Source organism: Protomyctophum parallelum (genome assembly GCF_964188405.1).
Source record: "Protomyctophum parallelum genome assembly, chromosome: 19".
Classification (NCBI taxonomy): Eukaryota; Metazoa; Chordata; class Actinopteri; order Myctophiformes; family Myctophidae; genus Protomyctophum; species Protomyctophum parallelum.
In genome coordinates, this window is record NC_139717.1 from 34194658 (window position 1) to 34211710 (window position 17053).

Consider the following 17053-nt stretch of genomic DNA (forward strand, 5'->3'; position numbering starts at 1 on the left):
TAATCATCTGAACGGCCCTCAGGCTATAGGCCTACTAAAAGGCTAGTTGAATGAAAGTGTCAGAGAAATGCCATGCTAAATAATGACATTTCATTGTATAATGTACAGCCCCATGGCCTGTTCCATATGACACATATGGCTGTACCTTTTCACCTCGGTGTGTTGGCAGCATCTTGCCAACACTCCTTATATGCCCTTTCAACCCGGTGTCCCTATTTTTAAACCGATAATCACCAAACGATTTGTCCAAATTCAGTCATACGTCATTGATATGTAGAAGACCACTGACTTGGTCACATGAAGTCATTGATATGTAGAAGACCACTGACTTGGTCACATGAAGTCATTGATATGTAGAAGACTACTGACTCGGTCACATGAAGTCCCAGATCGACATTGGAGCCATACCGTTTCCATGTGGATCCCAAGATCCACATGTTTCAATCTAGTCGGAAAATAGCTACACGCTCACGACATGTTGCAATACGACTAATAGAGTTAGCCTCGCGTAGCGATACTAATATCACTGCGCGTGGATATTAGTCTTGTTCTTCTCAGTATTAGATTTAATTGCCCCATAGTTGCATACTGGGCCCTGGTTGGTTATAGCCTGCATGGTTCACACAAATCTGGTTGGCTCGTCACCATTTCGGCAGTGAAGTCATCGCACAATTGAGAGGTTGGCTACCGATGAAGGCTGGCTACGAGAGGCTCTATAATACAGTAGCTGTCTTGGTAAAATAGCTGTCTTTCAGGACCCTCCCATCTACCCTTCACCATGTCTGGTACAGTACAGTAAGTGGCAGTTAGTGCCCCCCCTGCCCCCGCCCAGGACAGCAGCAGGGTTAGAGGACCCCACATGGATAATGGAGACCCTGTGCAGCGGCCCAGCTGCTGCTATCGGGCCCCCGGAGCCAAAGGCAAACATCGGGCCCCTCTCTTACACGCTCACAGCGCTTGATAACACTCTGTCAACGTCCTGGGTACACACACACACACACACACACACACACACACACACACACACACACACACACACACACACACACACACACACACACACACACACACACACACACACACACACACACACACACACACACACACACACACACACACAGGTCATCAAGATCTTAGGTTCGCTATCGCTTCCCAAGTTCCCATGCTCTGGAGAGGCGCTCACAGATTCAGGCGATACTGCCCATACGGTGGGTCGTACCGGGACGGGGGACAGGTCGGTTCGTTACTCGCCGGCCAGCCTGGGTGTGAAAAACGGACTCCCGCAGAGGTCGAGGGACCACCATGTTTCAGACTGTTATCACATAATCATAGTCATCTATCTATAAATGCACCATGTCTCTGTCTGTCTGTCTGTGTGTACGGCTGTAACGCACGTACCTCAAGAACCGTTCGCCTCACCGACTTCAAATTCGACACACGTGTTCCACGCCCCCACAGGGAGGGCAGTGTCCAGTCTATTCTCACATCACAAATATGTTCTGACATCTGCATAGACTCCATATTTGGGCATGCCTGACAAAGAACTCCATATATGGGCATAAAAGGGACACGGACATAAATAGATAAAGTGCCCCTCTGGGCACAGGTCTCCACCAGGGCAGGTCAGGTTGTGGCCTCCTGGTGGCGCTTTAATAGGCCAATGTGAAAAGGGTGACATTTCTTCTTTTGGATGGCAATTGGATGATTTGAGGCATTTTGTTCCAAAAATGTGTTTTTGCAAAAACGACCTGTTGGTGGCGCTATAACAGGCCAATGTGAAAAGGGTGGGATATATTCCTGCTCAGAATGTCTGTTTCTCAATTTCTACTATACTTGTGGGGACATTTAGGGCTCGGGCTGTTAGCCGTGCAAGTTTGTGAACGATATAAAACTTTCCTTCGTCCACATTGCGGTTATGTTAATTATCCTCGAAAGGATAGTAATACAAGCACCCACAACCAACCAACCCCCCCTCTCCCCCCCCCCCCCCCCCCCCCACACACACACGCACACACCCAACCACACACACAGGAACACAGCCAATCACAGCATGTGGTGCTATCGCGGACCTCTGCCCATCTGCTTCCTGGCCCGTGTGACCCGGGAGGTCAGCGTGTAAAGAGACGTGGACGTGGCGAGCGGTGCTCTGCCTGGCTGACCTCTGGCTGATAGACGGAGCCCTGCTTGGCCTGCCGCGACCCGCATTCAGAGCAGACTGAATCAAAAGCTCAAACACCTGTGGCGGGGCGGCATGCAGCTTCTTCTAGGTGAACTCTCTCTTCTCCTCATTTTGTTACAACTTCTGAACAATAGCGACAACAATGTCACAACGATGAGTGCGTCTCGAGTTCTCTCGGATGTCATCCGCCAAATAACTCTGATCATTTCATAGTTTATGCTGAATTTCATACAGGTTTTCCACACAGTAAAATCCTCAGTGTTATACAGTAGTGTTCCTTTTACAGACAATAGTTGAAGAAGTTCTAGGAGAAGCTCTCGTCATCCTGCTAAATACCTAACCGACACTGACTTTGCTGATGACATAGCGCTTATCAGTCAATCATTGGAATACGCTCAGGCTCTCCTTCAGTCTCTTGAGCAGGCCTCCAACTGTGTTGGTCTTTATCTCAACGAGACGAAAACTGAACACATAAATAAATGCAAATCCAACAATAACCACATTATAAAAACACTTAACACTTGATGGTTGATGACTACAAGTATTTGGGTTCATATATATCTTCTTCCCAAAAGGACTTTCAAACTAGGAAGGGTATGGCCTGGTCAGCCTGCAATGACATGCATAAGATCTGGTCATCCCAGCTTAATAAGATGTTAAAAGTAAAAAATATTTAGGACGACTGTTGAGCAGATTCTACTCTATGGCTCCGAGACATGGACACTTTCAAAGAAATTAGAGAAACGGTTGGATGGCACTTACACCCGCCTTCTAATGAGAGCGCAAAAATCTGTCTAGGAAGAGCCACCCATCGACTGATCTAATACTGGTATACGGCAACATTCCCTGTGTTTCTTTACTAGTCCGATCCAGAAGAACACAGTTTGCCGGCCACTGCTACAGAGCTGACAATGAGGTTATATCTTCTCTGGAATCCTGCCTCAAAGCAGACCAGAGGTAGAAAACTGTCGTTCCCTGATGTCATCGCTAGGGACACATGCATCAGTAAGCAGGAACTGGGGATGGCAATGAAGGACCGGAAAGTCTGGCGTGGCATTGTGAAATCCATGATCTCGACAACGGTTGAAAAATGATGATGAGTTATTCTTAGTTGAATGTTGTTAAACCCCAAGTCAAAGTTGCAGAAAAAGCCCATTAAAGATGTGTTATCTCACACCTCTAACAGCAATTACTAGTTTAGGGACATCATAAGAATTGTGTGATCCTAAAATTGCCGTTTGTTATACTGAGAGGATTCTTCGACATTTAAACTTCTAAAATATGAAGAAACATTTTAACATCCTTGATTTGCATGATTGAATGTTTCTACTTGCGGCACTATCTGAACCTGACACCTAACATTTAATTTAGTTGAATTTGTACACCAAATCATTTTGTACAAAACTGTCATTTTTTCTGTGCATTTGCCGGACCAGCGCTTTTCTTACCGTAGTCTGATATCCAACAACCAGTGGTAGAGGTGGTACCAGTCGTAAAGGTGGACCGCAGCTGGGTCTTAGGCTCGTTCACCATGTTATACGGAAGCCCCTTTGGGAAAAAACACAGTACAATGACTTTGGTCATTATGAAAGACAGATGTTTAGAAAAAAATGAAACATTTTTATCGGTCAAAATAAGCGATTTAGCCTAAGACGCAGAGCTGCGCTGCACTTTGGATGTTGTTATGGATATAATCATTATTGGATAACGGTAAAACAAAATGGTTAGTCCGGAATTTTCCTTTAATTGGTACACAGCAACAACCAGACTAATATAAGTTAAATTACTCTAACTAAGATTAAAAAAAAATCAATCAAATCAAAACAAAGCAATAGAAACAAATATTTAATAGACTACAGCCTAAAGTCAAAATCTTTCTTGGCAGAACTTGCATCCACTGCAAGACAAAATGCACACCAATGAAATGCCCCTTTTAGAAGACATTATTAACAGCACATCAAGCAACGTACAATGGGCTAAATTCAGACAGAGGACTTGCTGTAATGAGGCTAATGTTACAGGCACGCCGCCAAATGACAGCCATCACGCAGCATAATAAAAGTGCCAAGAGAAGGGCTGTTCTGTTTGATGCGGTGTGTGTGTGTGTGTGTGCGTGCGTGTGCGTGTGTGAGTGTGAGTGTGAGTGTGTGTGTGTGTGTGTGAACAGCGCTGCCTCGTTTCATTTGTCTGCATTTATCAAAGGAGTGCACACAGAGGGGGTGCAAAGTCTGCAAGCCAACAAACCCTCGAGTCGTTCATTCCAAAATATGAAATCTATTCAGTTCAGTTGCAGCCTTTAGGCACTGTGCAATTCCCATATTGTGGAACACATGTGTCACAAATTAGTTTGGAACACATGACCGTTGGGAGCCTCCCGGTTCTGGAGAACTGCTCATCCAATCAACTTCACACTCAGCAATACACCCATGACGTTTACTGGATCTGATGAGCGGTTTGTGTCTTTGCAAGACAACTGAGAGGACCGGCTAGATGTGAAGTCTATTAACGCTTCTCCAGATATAATACAAAGGAAAGCCAGACACACACCCCCAGTCCCAAACACACTATGCACAGCCTGTCCACAAAACCGTAGTGTATACAAATAACAGTTCGATATTTAGTTATTGAACCTTAATGCAATATAGGCCTATGATAAACTGTGTTAATGTATGTAAAAAGGTTTTCAGGCACGACAAGTGGTAAAAATACTGCACTGCCAGCTTTCCTTCGTAGTGTATACAGTAGGTACACAGTGCAGTACAGTAACGTATCAACAACACAAGTTGCATCAATAACACAGCCTGTTTGTGACATGACCTGTACTCCGTGTCACACATTGTGAATTTGTAGATCGTCTATTTTTTACACTAGTCGGCTACGTACTGTATGCATCATGTTCTGTACGTAATCACAGAGGTTGTGGTTCAGGACACTGGGAGTCCAACAGGTCTGGGAACCTACTGTGGGAAGGAACGCTGGCAAGCAGCGTGTGTGTGTGCGTGTGCGTGTGTGTGTGTGTGTGTGTGTGTGTGTGTGTGTGTGTGTGTGTGTGTGTGTGTGTGTGTGTGTGTGTGTGTGTGTGTGTGTGTGTGTGTGTGTGCGCGTGCACCGCTCTGCTGCAGCTCTATACAGACAGGAAGTGGGCCTGCTCTGTCCCCACATTCCTCCTACAGATGTTTGACAGAGAAAATATTATCACAGCTGGGAAGGGAAGGGAGGATAAATATGAGTGGCGATATATCACATCGGAGGTGGCGAAAAAGGGAGAAGGACAAAAAAGAAACACGTGCACACACACGACGATGGTGGTGTGGTCACTCTGCCCTGCGCCGTCCTCCAGGCAGGCTCAGGGAAACGACGCTGGGTGTCCATTAAGTCCCTGATTACCAAAACACTAGGACCCATGTTTGGGTCGTGACGTGGTTCCATTTGTATATGGGTCTTGAATAAAAACAAATGAATCCCTTCTTTTCTTTTAATATACATGTACGGTATATACTGTATATATTTTCACAAATTTCCTAAAATAAATCACAGACAGACAAGACAGACTGCAGCGAACTCAGATGAGTGAGTTTCCTCGAGGGACGAGGCCTGGCACTTCCAAGCTCTCAGATGAGAATCACCAGCCCTCAAATCACCATGGGAGCAATTATAGCTCTCATTCCCGAGCCACTTCTCAGCTGTTTGGACTCACAAAACCGCAACACACAAACTCGCTGAGTGAGGCAACAATTTATCTCCTCCCAAAACAAAAACCTTCCCTCTCCAAGCCAACACCCAACAACGAAAGACAAACTTGGATGTTTTATCAATCAAGTCCAACTAATTAATCGTTTGGCAACGGCACAAGGCGACTCTTGTACTGTCAGCAGGCATCTGAAGCTTTATTCAGAGGAGACTTACATAGCCTTAACTATTATTTATATCGACCAGTTGAATGCTGTGACTGAGACTTGTCCAAGAGTTAAAAAAAGAAAAACAGGACAGAGCATGTGTTCACTTTTCCAGCAATGCTCTGTTTCACATGGAGGCAGTTAAAGACACATTGACATCTGTGAGCTTCTCCACACCGCTGGCCCGTGAACATCTCTAGTAGAATGCGAGGGCGAGGGAGATTTAATGCCTCGATGCTGTACATTCACCTCCCGTCTGAGTCCTATCTACAATTCTGCATGACGCTGGCCACTAAGCATTGCAAAGTGTACTGTACAGTATGTAGGCAGCTCAGCAGTAGATTATTGTAGTAGACGTTCAGCTCTGCACTCTCTACTAAAGACACACAGGGAGGGTCACGTCTCTGCTGTCGTCGGTTCCTCAGCTTAGGGCTGCAGGGAAAATCAATATGACGCTTATTATTTCAAACAAAATGGCCGATCTATGTGCTGTTATGTAAAGCTGTTTATAAACCAGTACTTAATGCCGTGTAAAACAAATGTCTGTATTTCATGATTATAACGCCTCAATTCAGTGGATCAGTTTGGGGATACGCAGCTTTATTTCACGTTAGGTCTTCACCATCTGGTCGGTGAGAATTATCGTGCCATGATTTGCTCAAGGGTGCCTCGGAGGTTGATCACACCACTAAAGCCCAAAAGCCCAATATATTTAGTCGAAACAGTTAAAACACAGTTAAAAAAAACACTACTACATTATAAAAGATATTGTCTCTAAGGTGTCGCGTTTCAAGCTTGTGGAACTGCTACTTTTTTAATTTACGCATTCATTAATGAAAAATCACAAAAAGTTCAAATATGGGAATAAGAGGTTTCTAACCTAACAGCAACACTATCAGACAATCTACGAGATCTACACTCCCCAAAAGGAAATGCATGTATTTAAGCCAGTGTGAGCAAACGCAGGTATAAAACATATATCCCCACCCACCTGCCATAAACATGAATGACCAGAGCAGAGGAGAGAGAGAGAGGGTGCGTGTGCGTGGGCGTGTGCGTGTGCGTGTGCGTGCGTGTGCGTGTGTGTGTGTGCGTGCGTGTGTGCGTGTGTGTGCGTGTGTGTGTTTGCATGCCCTGCACTGCCAATCCCACTCTCCACCCTCTCAGCAAATCGAACCCTGATCACGTCTCAGTGGGTTTACCTCAACCTGAACCTGGTTCTGATCCCCCCCCCCCCCCCTCCCCCCTCCCCATGTTATCACAGCTGGCTTTGTGGGTCCGAGGATCCTCCTGGTGAGGGAAAACATGGCCCGTGAGAGATCAATATCCCTCCTGTTATTATTACTGGTGTGGCCGGGGAGGCCGCATGGAGACGGGCCAGAGACAGCATGCCAGGCGTCACTCACAGACCACCTGGGGAGACTGCTGCTTGTGAAACATCACGGGCCTTATGGGCACCACGCCGGCTCTTTAGAATGTAACATCACAGGCCTTATGGGCACCACGCTGGCTCTTTAGAATGTAACATCACAGGCCTTATGGGCACCACGCCGGCTATTTAGAATGTAACATCATGGGCCTTATGGGCACCACGCCGGCTCTTTAGAATGTAACATCACAGGCCTTATGGGCACCACGCCGGCTATTTAGAATGTAACATCATGGGCCTTATGGGCACCACGCCGGCTCTTTAGAATGTAACATCACAGGCCTTATGGGCACCACGCCGGCTATTTAGAATGTAACATCATGGGCCTTATGGGCACCACGCCGGCTCTTTAGAATGTAACATCACAGGCCTTATGGGCACCACGCTGGCTCTTTAGAATGTAACATCACAGGCCTTATGGGCACCACGCCGGCTCTTTAGAATGTAACATCATGGGCCTTATGGGCACCACGCCGGCTATTTAGAATGTAACATCACAGGCCTTATGGGCACCACGCCGGCTATTTAGAATGTAACATCATGGGCCTTATGGGCACCACGCCGGCTCTTTAGAATGTAACATCATGGGCCTTATGGGCACCACGCCGGCTATTTAGAATGTAACATCATGGGCCTTATGGGCACCACGCCGGCTCTTTAGAATGTAACATCACAGGCCTTATGGGCACCACGCCGGCTATTTAGAATGTAACATCATGGGCCTTATGGGCACCACGCCGGCTCTTTAGAATGTAACATCATGGGCCTTATGGGCACCACGCCGGCTATTTAGAATGTAACATCATGGGCCTTATGGGCACCACGCCGGCTATTTAGAATGTAACATCACAGGCCTTATGGGCACCACGCCGGCTATTTAGAATGTAACATCACAGGCCTTATGGGCACCACGCCGGCTATTTAGAATGTAACATCACAGGCCTTATGGGCACCACGCCGGCTATTTAGAATGTAACATCACAGGCCTTATGGGCACCACGCCGGCTATTTAGAATGTAACATCATGGGCCTTATGGGCACCACGCCGGCTCTTTAGAATGTAACATCACAGGCCTTATGGGCACCACGCCGGCTCTTTAGAATGTAACATCACAGGCCTTATGGGCACCACGCCGGCTCTTTAGAATGTAACATCACGGGCCTTATGGGCACCACGCCGGCTCTTTAGAATGTAACATCATGGGCCTTATGGGCACCACGCCGGCTCTTTAGAATGTAACATCACAGGCCTTATGGGCACCACGCCGGCTCTTTAGAATGTAACATCACGGGCCTTATGGGCACCACGCCGGCTATTTAGAATGTAACATCACAGGCCTTATGGGCACCACGCCGGCTATTTAGAATGTAACATCACGGGCCTTATGGGCACCACGCCGGCTCTTTAGAATGTAACATCACAGGCCTTATGGGCACCACGCCGGCTCTTTAGAATGTAACATCATGGGCCTTATGGGCACCACGCCGGCTCTTTAGAATGTAACATCACAGGCCTTATGGGCACCACGCCGGCTATTTAGAATGTAACATCATGGGCCTTATGGGCACCACGCCGGCTCTTTAGAATGTAACATCACAGGCCTTATGGGCACCACGCCGGCTATTTAGAATGTAACATCATGGGCCTTATGGGCACCACGCCGGCTATTTAGAATGAAACATCACAGGCCTTATGGGCACCACGCCGGCTATTTAGAATGTAACATCATGGGCCTTATGGGCACCACGCCGGCTCTTTAGAATGTAACATCATGGGCCTTATGGGCACCATGTATCGCTGCCGTCGGGTCCAAAGCTCTTCTCTCCATGTTTGTTTTTTCGTGTAGTTTTCGCAAATTAACACCCGGCCCAACTTGCTCATATACTACAGTGCCACAAAAAAAAAATCATAATTAGTAGCAGACATATCAGCTCGAAACGTGGCGTGAACAACACATTTTGAGCTTGTAGATCTGCTAATTTCTTGACCTATGTTTCCACCCAACATAAATGATTCCTTTTAGCCACAAGCCGTAATCATAGCGACGTAAGCAACCAACATTATTTCTCCCGGTTTTTGTACGGAACGGAAGGGGGGGGGTGGGCTTTCAGAGTAAAAGCTTCCATATCTGCGCTGCACCCCGAGCTGCTATATTTAAAAGGGGTGAAGTGTCCCTTTAAGGCAATGATATTATGTCCAACCTTTTGGGTCAATATAAAGTTGCTAACATTCACACGGGCAGTAATGACAATTGTATTTAATTGGACATCGCACTCATAAAATAAATATGCTGATGTTTCATTCTCCATAATCCCAGAACAGACAAGGTTTTTTTTTGCCCCAGGTTCTGTATCCTTGCTTTTACAGGTGTGTGGGCAATGAGAACATTCGTCGGTGTCACTCTGGTGACTTTTGAAGCCTCGACATTCATCAAGGAACGACGCGGGAACGCTGCCCGTTCTCAGTTTGACTCATAACGGGGCAAGAAGCGAGCAGCTTTTCCTGCTGCTTCCAGCTGGTGGAATTGTTTTGCCAGAGTCCTGGCTCCCCTGTCTCCCCCGGTGGAGCTCCTGTTCAGACCTATTGGAGCTCTGACCCTCAGACTGCACAGCTTGGAGTCGCGACAGACTGGGAGGGGAAGCAGCCTGGCGTGGCTGGTGATAGATTTGCATGAAATACGTGTATGGATGGAAAGGTGTGTGTGTGTGTGTGTGTGTGTGTGTGTGTGTGTGTGTGTGTGTGTGTGTGCATGCAATTGTATGTTAACCATGGTGCATGCAATTTACTTCGATCTTGCACGCTCTGGATAAGTGCTTCTGCTATAAATGCCAAAATTGTCAATTGTTTGTGTGTGTGTGTGTGTGTGTGTGTGTGTGTGTGTGTGTGTGTGTGTGTGTGTGTGTGTGTGTTTGTGTGCCTGCCAAAGAGGAATATGGAGAAGAGATTACTTTCAATTGCCTCTGTGTAACCTGACAATAAAATAGCACAGATCGTGAATCTATGTTATTGCATTCCACGCAAAATAGGTTACCTGAAGAACCTACGTTCATATGGAGAGGTAAGATTAGCATTAAGTGATTTACAAATACAAATCTTCTAGCTTGAAGGAGAGAAGCTATTTGCTTAACTTGACCATAAATTGTAGTAAGAAATAAGGGCCAACATCATTAAGCTATTAAATACATTTCCAGTCCATGTTGGGAAGTAAGCAAACAAAGAAAATCTGCAGTATAGAGACAGAGATCCAAGGAACATGAACATAACCATAATATGACCTCCATGTCCAGTGTATTTGTCTGCCTTTTCTTTTTCCATCAATTGTTGATCTACATGTAGATCTGCTTTTTTTTTAAAGCAGCATTTAAAAAATAAAACGTTCGCCTGACATGGCCAGAATAGGGACGCCAGGGTTATCAGATGTTTATGATTTTGCTGCACACGCGGTTTGGCAACCTTTTGAGGACATTGCATTGATTAGATTGGTTCCACATATTCTTACTCTAACCTTAAGCACAACAGATCTAACCCTATAACTCTGAACCTTAACAGATGTAAATGCCTAACCTGAACCTTTGCCTAACCATGTGAAGCTGCAGTCAAATCTAATTTGGACACTAATCTTGTCCCCGATTAGACATGCTAATGTCCAAAGATTTGACCTAAAGTATGGCCTATATAAGGAACACGCACGCACACACACACACACGCACGCACGCACGCACACGCACACACGCAGAATAGCAGACTACAGGCTTCTTGCGACAGGATACGTTCGGCTAACAGGACATGGCACCCATGAGGGAAGAAGGCCATTCCCCTTTTTTGGCTCCAACCTGCAGATCAATAGGTGCTACCTGAATTTAAAAGTGTAATGATCACGTTGGTGATGCATGGGCGACTTCGCACTGCGTCCTCTCACTCAGTGCCAAATCCCATTATTACAGGACCGCAGCCTGACTCCGGGCCAAACTGTCGCCGCTCCAGGAAAACGCCAATTACATTATAGTACGTCTCTTCCCCCTGGAGACGGGAGGAACAAATCCTTACAGTACATTATTTCGAGAGCGAGAGGACTGACAGGGGAAGTCCAAGTTTGGCAAGAAGTCAAAAACCCAGTTAAGTGAAGTTGACGAGCTGCCAGCCCTGGTTTCTTTACAACCGGAGAAAGGGTATGCGTGAATGTACTGTACACAGTCAAATCCTCAGTCCCTCATCCATATTCTAGGCATGTAGGCAAACATAGGTGGACATTTTGCAGACAATTGCACTGTAGATCTATACAAGCTGACAAAGCATCGCAACATTGTGAGCTTGTAGATATTTGAGCTATTTTCAAAATGGACACCCAGCACGCCTATTCTGGGCGAGGAACATTTGGCAAAAATAGCAGATCTACAAGTTGTCGCTTTGCTCTGTACAGTATATAGAGTTTAAGTGCGAAAATAGCCGATGTACAAGCTCACAACAAGCTCACAACAACCTGTCGCAAAGAGCTTGTACATCGGCTATTTGAGTTTTGGTGTAGACGGAAGAAAGCGATCAAACGACAGTTGTAACTCAAGTCCGGTTCTCTAAAGGCAAGAGAGTTTAAGCGGCTAAATGGACAGTGAGGATTCCACTGTGCCAATGGGAACTGACTCAAGTGTCAGGGTCGGTCGGTGTGTCTCGCCTGTTCACCATCAGGAGGAGGCCTGCATTCACCGTCGCCAAAGCCTCAGCCCTGCATTCACCGTCGCCAAGCCTTAGCCCTCGGACTGGCTCGCATGGCAGGCCCAGTGAAAAGAGCAAGGATTAAGACAGTCGCAGATATAGACAAAGGGAACACACTCCCCCCCCCACTCCCATCAGAACCCCAGCCGCACAATGACGGTGCACAATGGGATGATGTGTTCTTTTTGGCCCCCGGCCGGATGTGTCAACTTGCGCTGCCGTGCAGAACTTCCCAGCATTGTGTGCGTGCGTGTGTGTGTGTGTGTGTGTGTGTGCTGTGTGTGTGTGTGCTGTGTGTGGTGTGTGTGTGTGTGTGTGTGCGCGTGTGTAGGACCTCTGCTCAACACTAATACCTCGCAGATATTTCACAGTGGGTGAATGCTTTCTTTCCGCCCGGGGTTAGCCTGCATGGAGTTCCCTGGCTCTCCCAGGGGCCAGGAAACAGGGGAGGCCCCTGCCTGGACCTCGTGGGCCACCTGAGCAGAGCATGCACTGTTGCTTCCTCTAGTAACAAACAACACAGCTGCATGTATGTATTCCCACGCACATACGTACATACTGTACGTACGTATGTACGTATGTAGGTGTGTGTGCAGTATGTGTGTACAATATGTTTGTACAATTAGAGTGTGTGCGTGCGTGCGTGCGTGCGTGCGTGCGTGCGTGCGTGCGTGCGTGCGTGCGTGCGTGCGTGTGTGTATAGTTAACCAGGGTGCAGGGTTCCATAATTAGGTTTGCTATTTTTTCCCCTCTGTCCCAAATCACAACAAATGAGAAAGATGATCCCAATAGCTCCCAACATGTTGCGTTGTAAGCTTCTAGATCGCCAATTTTCAACATAATATATCACGGATTACAAGTCCAACTTGTAGATCTGCTATTTTTGGCTAATATTCCCCAGAGAATATAGATGCCGCTATAGGGTTCAAGTGGTTAACACTCTGGAATTTGCAGCGTGCAAACTTGCAGCGTACAATGAATGACCACGGCCAGACAGGGTGAGCGGAAACATGCAAATGTGACATTTGTCATTGACCAATGGAGTGAGGTGGCATGGTGATAGGAGAGAGCGGAGTGGAGCCGAGCGACATGGCGCTGAAAGGGTGGAGGACAGAGGAAGTGACTGTGCAAGAGAGCGACCAGGGGGAACGCAGCCCCCCGGGGGGCTATGTCTATGAAAGCACATTTTTCCTCCAATGTCATGGAGATTTCTCTCTCTAATGAGCTGCATCCATGGCCTATCAAGTGTTGCCAAAAAGCTGAGGGGTGTGTTGTTCCTTTGGTTAATTAAATCATGTGCAATTCTGTGGCTTTTAATGCTGGGAATGTGCGCTTTTAAGACACTTAACCGTTTCCCACACATTGCTGTTTAATATGGCGTTATTAAATGACCTCAATAAATCCAAGACCTGAACATTTGTCGAGGAAGTGCAGGCTAGGTTTTACATTACAAAAATAATTTCAGGACGAGTAGACATGTTTTGTGCCTCTTAGTTACAACCACTCAAGGCGCTCAAAGTCAGCTGAATTCGTGACTTGACTTTGCCGTTTGCACACTGGCAGGAATTTGCACATTTGTTTGTTGTCGTGTAAAGTGTCATTGTGTCATTGTTCATAAGACATGGGTCTTATGAATACTTGTTTTCATGTGGTGCTTTAACCAAAACCAGTTCCATGCTAATCTGAGTTCCCAGAAGTTTTATTTTTCGCCACTAGTTCCATGCTTAGCAATAAAGTGATTCTGAATTTCACTTGGTTGCCCATACAAACAGCAGAGCTGACACTGTAATCATAAAAGCTACACAAGAATGTGTGGAACTATAGGAGATGTTTTCTTTGGATGCCTATCTTCATTTGAAATAGTCAAAACAATATCGACTGCGGCACGATATGTAATGAAACACCACCGTGACAGAGGAGGCAAATATACTTTAGCCCACGGCCCACTTAACATGATACCTGATCCTTCTTGGACAGCAGGTTGAAAAATGTATCCACTTCAAAGAGATTATAGGCAACCTCGGATATGCCCTTTGGGTAGTAGTACCCTGGCTAAGTGCAGAGGAATCTGGTACGTGTGTGTGTGTGTGTGTGTGTGTGTGAGTGAGTGAGTGAGTGAGTGAGTGAGTGAGTGAGTGAGTGAGTGAGTGAGTGAGTGAGCGTGTATGTGCGTGCGCACGTACGTACGTACGTGGGGTGGAAAAACAGCAGCAGCTTAAGTAATCCTTCCACCAACGCATTTCCATGTGACACCTTGACAAGACTCCTACTATTTCGCGTCCATCAGGCTATACTGCTGTCAGTGGATGCTTGAGCCTGTTGGTGATTCTGTGCTGAGTGGAGGAGGGAGGGGAGGGGGAATTCACCCAGCTGATGGCTGCTCAGATGGTCATGAGGAGTGGTCTGCGGGGGGGTCAATCATTGGGGGCCAACCAGTCACCTTATGATGACCACTCAGAATCTGAGTCTCAGATACGGCCGCCATAGTTGTGTGGCTGAGAGGTACACGTCATGGCCATGTAGACATTATTTTCTAAAAGCGTGTAGCCTGTGTGCGTCTTAATAATGGGCCGTCAGGGATGGAAGAGGATGCAGGGCATTCAGCTCCGTGCTGAAATAGGCTATAGTGTGGTTTTGTGTCTGAGAGCTTTGAGACGATGAAAAGAAATTCTGCACAAAAGCATAACCAAACAGCTGTTTTAACAATGCGCAGAAGTGAGAATGAAACTTTTTTTCTCTCTCTCTCTCTTTCTCTCTTTCTTTTTTCACGTTAACGCCATGCAAGCCCTGGAGATGAAAGGCCTTTATTGATGTGGTGTGCATTTAAAGAAAAAAGAAAAGAAAATGAAAAGGCCACCGAAGGTGGGCAGTGACTCAAGGGAAGCAGATCCAGGTGGTCATGGTTGGTGCACACAATGGAGAGGAAATGCATCTGTTGTGGTGTTGTTGCTAATCTGTTTCATTTTCTTCCTAAACCTAAGCAATCATCTTCTTCCTGTCCAGCGTTCTCAGACTCCCGGTGCGAAGATGCAGATTGGTTTTCCTTTTCTTTTCTTTGACAACCGTAACCCTGGTATCCCTATGTTGGCACAGAATTGTTCAAAATGTCAAACATTTAAATTGTGAAAAGAGCAGATGTACAAGCTCACAACGCATCACATGGTGATGCATTGTGAGGTTGTAGATCAGCTATTTTCAGTATTTTTTAAATAGAGCTTAACCAAGCATCTCTATCTCGGGCATGTCATAACAGGCAAACATTAGGCAAAAATGGATGAACACTGGACAAAAAAGGGATGAACAGTGAGCAATAATATATTAATGGCGCAAAAATGGATAGCTTTTTTTTTGCGATTTGATGTAAAACAAATTATATAGTGTAGGGTTTAGGTGTAAGTGGTTAACTCCAAACACGGCAGATTGTAATGGATGTAACTGGAGAGCTAAACAATCTGACCTAATAAGGTTTAACTCAGTAAAACAGTTGGTGAGAATAATCTCAGAGGAAACTAAAGCTCACAGCCAGCATGAACTGCTACAAAATGCAAGCGTTTTGATGAAGAATATTATATAACATGTGGTTTTGAGTTCTTGGAGTTGGAACACAAAAACGAGTCTGTCATGCCAACGTGGGCAACATTAAGCTTTTCAAACCCCAGCTCTGCTAGACACCAGTAGCCTACTGTCTCTTAAGTTCAAAGTGGTGCATTCCACGACTTATCCCTTGCCATGAAGGGACCTCATTTATGATGTTCTGAAAGTCTAGTGGGCCACAGTGAAAAGGAGAACGTTCTATTGCTACGTAGGCAGTATGGTTAGCATTGGTTACAACAGCACATGGACCCAAGCAGAAACAGAAGCTCAAGCCAGTGGTTTTCAAACCCAAAAGTCAAAATAGCAAGTGAAAATAGCCAAACTACAAGCTTGTAGAGCTGCTATATCTTTGTATTTTACATTTTGACCTAATGACAAACGCAAAATGAGGACGCGAGGTTGAAAGTGGTTACTATTTTTTGGGGGGGTACAGAATTCATAATATGGTGCTTTAACCTAACAAAAAACTTGTTTAACAAAAAATACCCTACCTTTGATTCAGAACATTTTGAATAGTTGCATACAGTATACAATACTAAGGTGATTGTCACAAAATATCCCAAGGCACACCGTTTGATAACCACTGGCCTATGCTGTTTGATGTGAGCACCATGCAGTAAAAAGACACACACACACACACACACACACACACACACACACACACACACACACACACACACACACACACACACACACACACACCTTCTGATCTGTTGACAACCCTCCTGGAGAACTCAGGAAGAAGTACAGTATTGCAAAGTAGGGCAGCACATTTGCAAAGGGGTCTTAATGAATTCATACCAGCAGCAACACGGTACGAGCACATGAGGCCCAGCTGCAGAAGTAGCCTGAGCCGTTTGATGTGTGGCTCCATTTTCCTGACCGCCCGCCAAACAAGGCTGACTTTAAGAGGCAGGGCTTTGCTAACGTGCAGATTATTATTACCCCTCGGCCATGTGTTTCCGCGGTAGGGCAGCTACCCTGTCAGCGCCTGCTAAAGCTGTCAGAGAGGAACCTCCGGCACGCTCATCACTTTTTTTCTCCCCGGCTCATGGAAGGGCTGCCTGCCTATGGCGCGCCTGTAAACAGCTGTAATGAGCTGAATGATGCTGCTCCGTCCAACGCTGGAGGACGGTGGGAAAGGTGTGGGGGGAAAGGGAGGTGTGGGTGACGCTTCCAAGCCTTCCATGCAGTGTTGTTTTCGTTTGACTAAAACTAAGACGAAAACTGTTCGTCGACTACCT

At 46.2% G+C, this 17053-nt stretch overlaps 1 protein-coding gene across 1 annotated transcript in view; it reads right to left on the bottom strand.

The window, feature by feature from the left end:
• The window catches only part of lama4 (laminin, alpha 4), a 73132-nt gene extending 69411 nt beyond the window's left edge, over positions 1 to 3721 (bottom strand). The window contains exon 1 of the mRNA XM_083790746.1: positions 3628 to 3721. The gene's annotated coding sequence lies outside the window, so the exon portion shown is untranslated. The remainder of the gene's footprint in view (positions 1 to 3627) is intronic.
• Positions 3722 to 17053: the final 13332 nt, after the last annotated feature.